At 37.7% G+C, this 10906-nt stretch overlaps 1 pseudogene; it reads right to left on the bottom strand.

The window, feature by feature from the left end:
* Window positions 1-3167: 3167 nt before the first annotated feature.
* Window positions 3168-8619, bottom strand: LOC101431529 (nephrocystin-3-like; annotated as a pseudogene).
* Window positions 8620-10906: the final 2287 nt, after the last annotated feature.

Genomic DNA, 10906 nt, shown 5'->3' on the forward strand with positions numbered 1-10906 from the left:
CTCATTAAAAATTAAAATTCAAAGACCTTAAAAAAGGAAAAAATAAATAAAATTAACCTATAAAGCAAGCTCCTCAAAGGTTTCCTGATGAAATGCAAGTTAAAATGTCATTGGAGGGAAGCAGCTGTGGTTCAATCAGTTGGGCTCCCGTCTACCATATGGGAGGTCCTGGGTTTGCGTCCTGGGGCCTCCTTGCGAAGGCAGGCTGGCCCAGGGAACTGTGGAGCACTTCCTGGCCTACAAGCGCCATGGAGTGCCCTCAGGGAGCCATCTCAGCAAGGCGACACAACAAAAAGGGAGAAAAGCAAAAACGCAGAAGAGTGCGCAGTGAATGGACACAGAGCAGACAGCAAGCAAGCCACAAGGTGGGGGGAATAATAAATACACAGAAGAACGCACAGCAAATGTACACAGCAGACAGCACGCAAAAAAGCCGCAGCAGGAGGGGAAGGGAAAAAATGAAATTTTTAAAAAATACCATTGGAAGTTTGTAAAGCTATCCTTGTGGATAGACATGTAAAGCTACTTTCACGAAATACAAATTATATTTTTCCTGCACTGACCAAGGAAAAGAAGTGATTGCATCAGTTGAACATATATCTGGAATCACCGTATTGAGGAGAAAGAGATAGAAAATTTAGGCTCAAGATCATATCACGTAGGCTACCTTTTGAACATTTTACTTCATTTAGTTTAATTTCTTAAGTGTTGGCACACCTACAGAGACTGACATGTATTTTTTCCTACCATCCACTATCAAAGCTTTTCTATTACCCCAAACAGAAACTGTACCAATTAAACATTAACTCCCCGTTTCCTAGCCCCACCTCAGCCCCTGGTATTCAGGTTTCTGACTCCACGAATTTGCTTAGTGTAATTATTTCTCATCTGTGAGATCATTTAATATTTGTCCTGTGTATGCCTTATTTACTCAGTATGATGTCTTCAAGCTTAATCCATGTCACATGTATCAAAATTTTGTTCCTTTTCACAGCTTAGTAATATTCCACTGTATGTGTGTATATCACCTTTTGTTTATCCATTCATCAGCTGCTCGACAGTGTGGCAGTTTGATATTTATGAATTCCAAAGAAATATTGATTATGTTTGTAAACTGGTCTGTTCCTCTGGGTGTGATGCCCCTTTGTATTAAATTCTGCACTTTCACTTTTACTTGATTAAATCAAGATTCGGCCTTTGATTTGACCACATCATTAGGGAACGCAGGGTTGAGTCCCCTCCCCCTTGGTGGTCTATGTAAAGGGACGCTCAATCAAGAACATGGAAGTAGACAGAGAAGGACACAGGAAGTGAGACTGGCCCGTGGGTAGCAGAGGCTTGGGAAGAGAAATGAGCCTGGTAGTCTACCTGACCTTGTGAAGAGAACAGAGCAGCTGAGCTGGGAAAGAAACGAGCCCTCCAGTCTACAGTTGAGATTAGAAGAAGCTGGGCCCACAGAGTCTTAAGAGGAAGAGGAAGACTGAACCCTCACAGATAGTGCCCGCCATCTTGCTTCAACACGTGGTAACAGTTTGGTGAGGAAGTAGCTTTGAGTTGGACTCTTTAGGGCCTTGTAACTCTAAGCTTCCACCCCAAATAAATACCCGTTACAAAAGTCAACAGATTTTTAGTACTTTGCATCACCACCCCTTTGGCTGATGAATAACCTGGGTTGCTTCCCTTGCTTCCATCTTCTGACCATTGTGAAAAATGCTACTATGGACGTTGGTGTGCAAATATCTTTTTAAATCCCTTCTTTCTTTTGGGTATATACCTAGAAGTGGGATTGCCAAATCATATGGTAATTCTATACTTAACTTTCTGAATACAGATTGCCAAAGGGCAGGGAAGAATAGGGAATAAGTTGTTAAGGCTTAAAATGTAAGTTTCTATCTAGGAGGAATGATGTTTTGGTAATGATAGCACAATATTGTGAATATAATTAACAGCAATGGATTATATACTTGACTGTGGTTAAAAGGAAATTTTTAGATTGTATATATGGTACTGGAATAAAAACTTTAAAAAGAAAAAAAATTCAAAACCCTGTGGGGTCACCCAAGCTCCTCAAGTTGAGGCTATTACTCAGCAAGTACTGGACACATTCAAGTATGTATTTTTAAATAATCGTGCATTAAAAAAATTTTTTTAAGTGGCAGAGAACTTAAAAATTAATTGTGCAAACTTTAGTCCTTTTGTATAAATTGCAGTGAAAAAAGAGGACTTAAAATTGCATTTTCATTTAAAAGCAGTAAAGTTTGGCTGCTATATCTTTCACCTTTATAATTAACACATATTAGAATCTTACAGGTATTTCAATTATTGAAAATTGTAAAAATTATTGTATATAAATACATCAATTGGTACAAAACAGTATCCAAAATGTAACATTTATAAACTATATAAAAATACTTAATTTTCAATATAAAATTGGCAGACTCATTTGCATTTGAGGTAAATAACAGATTTAGACTAAAAAAAGATAGTGAATATCACATCCAATTTTGGGGAAAGGTCAAAAATGCCGAAGAACTTGACCTTTACTTCACTTATGAGACTTCAGACATTATGTAGATATGTACTATACTGAAAAAATGCAGACTGTCAAGAGCAAAGGAAAAGCTTGGCCCAATCTGCTCAAGGTAAACGTAGACTACAAAAGATAGAATTAAAAAAAAAAATTTGTAACAATCAAAGATTCCTGTGACTAGTTTTTTCACTGAAGACAATGCAACTCTTTCACAAATATTGTCCTCAAAAGTTTTCTGTAAGGTGGAGAGAAGAGCCAGACTACTGCTGAAAAGCAAGACCAGGAATAAGGTAAAATAGCTTTTTAGAGATGGAAAGTCGTGGAATTATTGAACTCCTTGGCTCAACTGTCCTGCTAGTTCTTGAACAGAGAAGACTAACCCATTCTTCATGTCATTAGAATTCTGTGTCTATATGCTTGGATACCATAAATATACTACAGGAAAATTAATTTTAAACAAAACAGGTATAATTATGATTCAAACGTAAGTGTAGTGCAATACAATTTCATACAATTGTCAGTTAAGTCACAAAGTAGTAAAAATAATTTTTCTTAAAAACCTTTAAATTCTAGTGTTCTAAATGTTTCTTACTTTTTTACCCTAAGATGCATTGGCATTGCATTGGGATTGCTGCTGTTACCTTTGTCCTTGAAGAAAAACTTCAGGAGAATGAGTTGTTTTTAAGCTAAACGTGCCTCCACTTGATGAGTGTCATGAAGGAGCTTTTCCACCCAAAAGTGATGTTTCAGCCTCTTGTTTCCATTGCCATTTTATACAGCTTAGCAGCCTTTTCAAAATCTCCTCCTTCATAGCTTTGATTTAAAAAAATTCTTAAAATGAAAATTGACATAACCTCTTAATCTAAATGATCTTATAGGGTACAGAAAAACAAGCTGTCAATAATTAGAGGTTTTTTCAGCTGACCAATAACATAAAATAACCAAACTCTTCTCCTTTCCATCTGTACTGCTGTGGAACACTAGAGAGCCTCTTATAGACACCATTAAGACAATATAGTAATGGATGTAGGGAATTTGCAAGGGGAGGTAAGGTATTCCCTCTATCCTCACATAAACACAAATAAGGAAGCAAAAGTCAAACATGCTTCATGGTAAATTAGCTCCGAGGATGTCAGATTGACCACTTTGCCCCCACAGCCAGTTAGTTACGAATGTAAACCATCCTTCACTATTTGCCATGATATACTCCTCTACAGAATATTGTACAGCCAACATTTCACCTCTGGATACTACTTTAGTATCTCGAAGTAGACCAGCAAAAAACAAAAACAAAAACAAAATGCACCCCAAGAAAAAAACATACTCAGCAATAAATACTCTGTGTTGTTCTAAGAGGAATCAAAGCTGCTCTAAAAGAGAGTGGGGCTATAGGAGGAAAGTGAAAAAATTCTTACCTAAGCACAGCTAAATTTTTTAATGTTTCTCCAACTCGAGGATGCATCTGACCTAAGCTGTCTTCATAAATCTTTAATGCCCTTTCATATAATGGCAAGGCTTCAATGTGTTTTTTCATATTTAAAAAAAGCAGTAATGCTTACTTGAACACAGTGGGTTTCTGAAATTATTCTAGATTAAGCTGACCTATTGTGGTAAGCACTTAAGCGTTAATATCCATAGATTAATTTATAAATAATCATAATATGAGAAGCAGTATAATAGCCAAAAATCTGAGTTTTAGACCTGACTTTGTAACCATTTGACCTTAATCCATAAACATAAGCACAAACCTCTCTTGACTGCCCAGTGAGTACCACGTCTATTCTTTACCTATCACAGGAAAATGCTACAAGTGTAAAGACATTATATATAGGCATTAGGAATCTCCAGTATTTAAAATATTAAGCTCATATCCTAAACTAAACACTCAATTGGTGTTTTACACAGAGGAAGGAACCATCTTCGGTAGTCTCAAGTATTGAAGCATTAGAGGATAAATAATAAATCTAAATTTTCTTTAATCATTTGTAATGTGCCATACCTAATTCATGTTTCTCTCTAGTTTATAACAAAATATCATTCATTTGTAAATAATCAAAATGGGGGAACTTACCATTTGACTATAAAGAATAGCTAAATTCACCAAAGCAGTCGCCACACTAGGATGCTTTGGGCCAAAAGAATTTCTGTCGAATTTCAACAGCCAACTCATATAAAGGTATAGCCTTGTCAAGGTTCCCCTAAAAAATGACAGTGAAATCTGAGGGAAAAAATGTTAAGGCAATAAAAACTATCTGATCAGAAAGCTGTTAAGATAAAATTTGGTATTAAAAAACGATTTGAAGGAAAAAAATCTCAGTAAAAGCATTCTTCTCAGTTCAACAGTTAATTTTATAGAATAAAATATAAGAATAGGTTATATAGGGATAAATTAAAAAGTAAAGGTATATGAATAAGAAAACATTTTCTGATGATTCAGAAAGCCCTTTAGCATCACCAATTTACTTCTCACTGTTCCTGGTTAGAGAAATGTCAGTCATTTGCTACTGTACATAGTCAGATACAGCATCATAAAAACTCATTTTCCACTTATCTCTCCCTTTAAACCCCTTCCAGACTCTCCTAGCTACTTCCTGTTATTGAGAGTTGGGTGGAATTGGTAACATGATAGCAGTGTCCACTTCAGTGCCAACAAGGGTCCCACAAAGAATAAGGAGAGTTTGCAGCTCTGTGGCTGCACTGAATGACAGCAGACTTAGCTGGGTTTTGTTTTTTAGAATGGCTATAAAAATTCCAAGCACTACTCAGGCTAGACCTCTGTGGCAAAGAATGGTTACATTTCATTTAGAAAATTCAAGAAAGAGTGAACTCGGGGAAGCAGATGTAGCTTAAGCGATTGGGCTCCTGCCTACCATATGGGAGGTCCTGGATTCGCTTCCTGGGGCCTCCTGGTGAAGGCAGGCTGGCCAGCATGGTGAGCTGGACCACACGGAGAGCTGACACAACAAGACGATGCAACGAAAAAGAGACACAGGAAATACAACGAGAGACAACAAACCAGGGAGCTGTGGTGGCTCCAGTGATCGAGTGCCTCCCTCCCCCATTGGAGAGATCGGTTCCCAGTGCCTACTGAAGAGAAGACGAGAAGAGAAGACAAACAGACACAGAAGAACACACAGCGAATGGATATAGAGAGCAGACAACGAGCGCAAACAAGGGGGGTGTGTGTGTGTGAGATAAATAAATAACATAAATCTTTGAAAAAAAATAGTGAACTGGAAATTCTCCCTTAATCAACTGCAAAGACCTAAGCCCTGACAATTGAGTGATTTGTTATGTCCATGGCTGCTCTGCACAGCAAATTTAATACTGTTTGAATTCTAGAACTTCCGAAATGTAGTATACAAATGAGTTCTAATTAGACTGCAGATGAATGCATTTGTATTTGGAATGTATTTTAACAAAACAAGAAACCAGTATCTTAATTTAGTCTGAAATATTTTTAAATGTTCTACTCAGGTATTTGTTAAAAAATTAAGTCATTATGATTGAAAAGATCATATAAATTATTTTGCTTATAGTAATTATGATTTAATTATTCTTTCATAAGACACATGTAAGCATGCCAAGGATTACTTACCACTTTCTTATATAAAATTGCAAGATGCTTCACTGTATATGCCAAAGAAGGGTGATCAGGAGCTAATGCTCGTCTCCGAAGGTCTAAAGCTCTTTTGTAGAGTTCCTCTGCTTTATCGTACTGTTTCCTTTCGTTGCATAGAGCTGCCAGATTATTCAGAGACTGGGCACAGTCAGGGTGGTCTGGTCCTAGCACTCTCTCCCTCATTTCTAAGGAACGCTTTAGAAACTGTTCAGCTGTTCTATGAACAAAACCCAAAATGGTTTAATTTATACTCTAGAGGTCAGAATCACTCGCTGTCGTTACGTAGAGAAATGATACATTTTTCATTCTTAAATCCAAGATAGTTAAAGGATTAAGCTCAAGATTCTCTCTGTCCTTTCCCACCCCATCCCTTCCTGCCCTTTTCCAAAACCTAAAAATGCTTTTCTTCTTACTTTGAAGGCCTAAACTAAATGGATGACTGACTCAGTTCTCCACTTCTCCTAAAAGACAAACTCCATGAATATTTTCCTAACTAAACTTATTAAAACTTTAATATTAGATCTCACTTCCTCTCCTTTTGAAGTTAGTACTTAATAGTTTTTAAAGAAAGAAACTTCTGTGAAGTGGGGATAAATATTTGTTACATTTTTCAGACATCTAAAGACGTCCAAAAATATTTTTTTCAGAAATTGTACATATAAATGTCATTTTGAGTCTTTTATATCCAAATAAGCTAAAGAATAAAACCAAGAACCATCTACATTCTTGTCTTTATTCTCCACTAATCTCAAATTTCACTTTTCATAAATACATAAAACATACTACAGAAGCTACAGAATAACTTTCTAAGTACTAAGGAAACAATGTGAAAGTAGAGAAAATATATGAAATTTCGCATGGTTTTTATGAGTTTTTTTCTAGCTGTTATCAATTTTTTCGAGAGAAATGGAAAATAGCCTTGCATCTAAGAGACAAATGGATACATGTTTTCATTACCCCACACCGTGGTACTCACTCCAGGTTATTTTGGAGATAGTAGAGAACGCCTAGTTCATTGAGCGTCCGGGCGTTATCAGCTGTGTCTTTACTTAAAGTGAGCTCTTCCAACTGTAGAGCCCTTTTACGTAAAAGGGCAAATCCATACTGGAGCAAACACAGAAAGAAAAGCAATCACCAAGTAAGCATAATCTGTGATTCTGGAACAATATACTGAGTGTGAAAAATAAAGACTTTTCTTTTAAAAAGTAAATCACCATTCTTTTAAGTGTCACACTGAATTAATCTAATGGTTATTAAGACTACACATTTCCACATAGTACCACATTCTAAAAATACAAGTTTTTTTTGTGTGTGAAAATGATTATGAGATATTTTAGCAAAGTGAACATATACCCAAAAGTGGTTCATAAGATTAGGAAACAGAATTAACTTGCAGATATTTACCAACCCCAATGCAAAACCACTTCAACAGGTACTTAAAATTGCACATAGCCCTTTAAATTATAACAAACATGCTATGTTTGAATTTTATCAGCAACTTAGAAAATAAAAATAATTTTTCTTGCTTTTAAGGAGAAGAATTTTTCTGCATTTGTACCTAATATAAAATGTTAATTTTATTAAAAAAATAAAGACAAAAAAAAAGTTAACTAAATTTCTTTTGTTCCCTTTTTAACCCTTTAAAAACAAAAAGAATCAAACCAGGTTAAAATCCATCTCCTAATGTCTGACCTTCAAATGAACTTTACAAAATTTACTAATTTATTCTTTTTAATAATACTGTCATTTAAACATATAAGAACAAGAAAATTATTATCCTTTTTCAGAAGCCATTTTAAAATGGAGCTCCTACATGTGAGGTTTATGCACCTATATTATGTTATTCTAAGATGCTCTCTTCCTCTGGTTCAAACTCAATGAAAAAAATTCTTTAATTACCAAGTTGCCTTTTCTCCTTGTGGCTCTAGGACAAATTTAAAAGGACTTTTCCCTAAAATGTTCAGCTTGTTCATATCATATAAAATTTTTTTAAAAGTAAAATAGGTAAAACAAGAGAAAAATGTTCAAAGTATCAGACCTCAGTGAAATGAAAATATTCCTTACCTAGTGTAAAAACCATTTTTGGCTATTAAATATATTACTATTTCTAGAAGTGATATTCATCCTGAAATATAAATCTCTAACAAAAACCTTCACAAAACAAATTTTTTTTTTTAAGATTTATTTATTTACTTCTCTCCCCCCCCCATCCCAGTTGTCTGTTCTCTGTGTCTATTTGCTGCATCTTCTTTGTCCTGTCCACTTCTGTTGTCAGCGGCACAGGAATCCGTGTTTCTTTTTGTTGCGTCATCTTGCTGTGTCAGCTCTCCATGCAAGGAGTGCAATGCCATGCAGGGGTGCCCCCTATTAGGGGAGCACCCATTTAGTATCTCTTGTAATTCTAGTCTTTTGGTACCATATTCCATCACCTTCTGTTTGTCTTTGAAGACACTGAACTCACCCTCATTTTTGAAGGACAGCTTTGTCAGATACAGAATTCTTAGCTGGCAGTTTTCTCTTTCAGTACCTTAAATACATCACACCACTTTCTTCTCACCTCCATGGTTTCTGAGGAAAGGCTGGCACTTAATCTTACCAAGGTTCCCTTGTACGTGATGCTTTACTTTTCTCTTGCTGCTTTAAAATCTTCTCTTTATCTCTGATATTTGTCCCTTTGAATAGTAGGTGTTTTGGGGTAGGACTATTTGGATTTTTTATGTTAGGGGTGCATTGTCATTCTTGGAAATTGATATTTATGTCTTTCATAAGGGTAGGGAAGTTTTCAGTCATTATTTCCTCAAATATTCTTTCTGCCCCTTTTTTCTGGAACACCAATAATGCATATGTTTTTGCATTTCACATTGTCATTCAATTCCCTGAGACCCTGTCCCACTTTTACCTTTTCTTCTCTTTCTCTTTGCCTATCTTTTCCAGTTCAGATGTTTTGTCTTCCAAATCACTTATTCTATCTTCAAGCAGATCAAGTCTGTTCTTATGTGCCTTTAATATATTTTTAATTTATTTCTCTCTTCTCCCCACCCGCCCCAGTTGTCTGTTCTCTGTGTCCATTTGCTGCATGTTCTTCTTTTCGTCTGCTTCTGTTGCTGTCAGCAGCATGGGAATCTGTATTTCTTTCCGTTGCGTCATCTTGCTGCGTCAAATCTCTGTATGTGTGGCACCATTCCTGGGCAGGCTGCACTTTCTTTCACGCTGGGCAGCTCTCCTTATGGGGCGCACTCCTTGTGCATGGGGCTCTCCTAATAGAGGGCACCCCCGCATGGCATGGCACTCCTTGCATGCATCAGCACCACATGTGGGCCAGCTCCACACAGGTCAAAGAGGCCCGGGGTTTGAACCGCGGACCTCCCATGTAGTAGACAGATGCCCTATCCACTGGGCCAAGTCTGCTTCCCTCTAATATATTTTTAATCACTTCCATTGTCTTTCATTAATATAAGGTGTTACTTTTCTTTGTAGACTTTCAAATTTTTCTTTATGCTCACCCAGTGTCTTCTTAATATCCTTTATCTTTTTTTAGCCATATGTTCTTTCAAATTTTTATATTGATTTAAGAGAGCTGTGCGATTGTCATCAAATAATTGTCTTAAATCCTGTATCTTTTCAGGATATTTGTTTTTTTCTCTTGGCTAGGCCATCTCTTCCTGTTTTCTAGTATGGCTTGTAGTTTTTTTGCTGATGTCTAGGCATATGTTAGTGAATTTACTCTGATGGTGAATTTCTCTCTCTTCCATATTGCTTTATTATTTTCACAGTTCTTCCTTGATATTTGGTCCAACTTATTCTCAGTCTTTAAAATTTCCCAGCTTAAGTTTTCAGAGTTGGGCCAGGGACTCACTAGTGAGGCTCAGATTTTCTCCCAGGGGTTTGGATTTTAAAAAAACATGGAGTTTTTGTCCCTGCAATTTCCCAACCAGCCAGCAGATGACGCTAGTCAGAGCACTTTTCCACGTAGGGGTTCCCGTGTTGAATCTCCAGATCAGAGATCCCAAGTGGGCTCTGCTGGCCTAACTCACTGATAAAAGCACTCCGACCTCCCGTCCCTTTTCGCTTGAAATGGCTGACAGCAAGGAAGATGCCTGTCCCTCTCAGCTGGCCGCACTGAGCCAGGGCTGTTATCCCAGCTGAATACCTTGGGGGTGGGGAGTCACCATGGGGCTTGGGAACCACCTTTGTCCTCTGGCGTCTTGCTCTCTCTGTCCCTCGCCCTCCTGGGAGTGGTCCAGCACTGTCCTGATCTGTTGACCCCCAAAGCAGGTCCCCAGACAGCTTTTGACCTTTTCCCCATTGTTTTTGTGACAGCATTCGGCTCTGCCTGTCACTGTGTCACCATTTTCCCGCAATCCTGCCTAGATAGACTCTCGACTAAGAGTACTACCTAACACAGCTTTTTATTTCAGCTCCTTCAGCAGCTCTACCACCCAACGCCTTCAGAGAAGCACAGGGAAGGACGAGAAACTCCTGTGTCTTCTTCTCTTTGGTATGCTCTTGCTGCTCAACCTGAACACCTGAGAATTCTGCCCAGAGCTCAGGTGCTACCCCTGGCCGTCTAGGTTGGCTGCAGCACTGTCTGATGCAGATGTGAACTGCACAGCTCATCACCCCGGTCGTCACCCAGCCAGGGCATGTTTGTCAAGGGAAGGCACTCAGAACACAAAACTCATGCTCTGCTGAGAGTGGTCCTCCCAGAACAAGACTGCAGCACCTGCTCGGCCACCAGCTGAGGTCACTGGGAA

The sequence above is a fragment of the Dasypus novemcinctus genome, chromosome 4 (genome assembly GCF_030445035.2).
Source record: "Dasypus novemcinctus isolate mDasNov1 chromosome 4, mDasNov1.1.hap2, whole genome shotgun sequence".
NCBI lineage: Eukaryota > Metazoa > Chordata > Mammalia > Cingulata > Dasypodidae > Dasypus > Dasypus novemcinctus.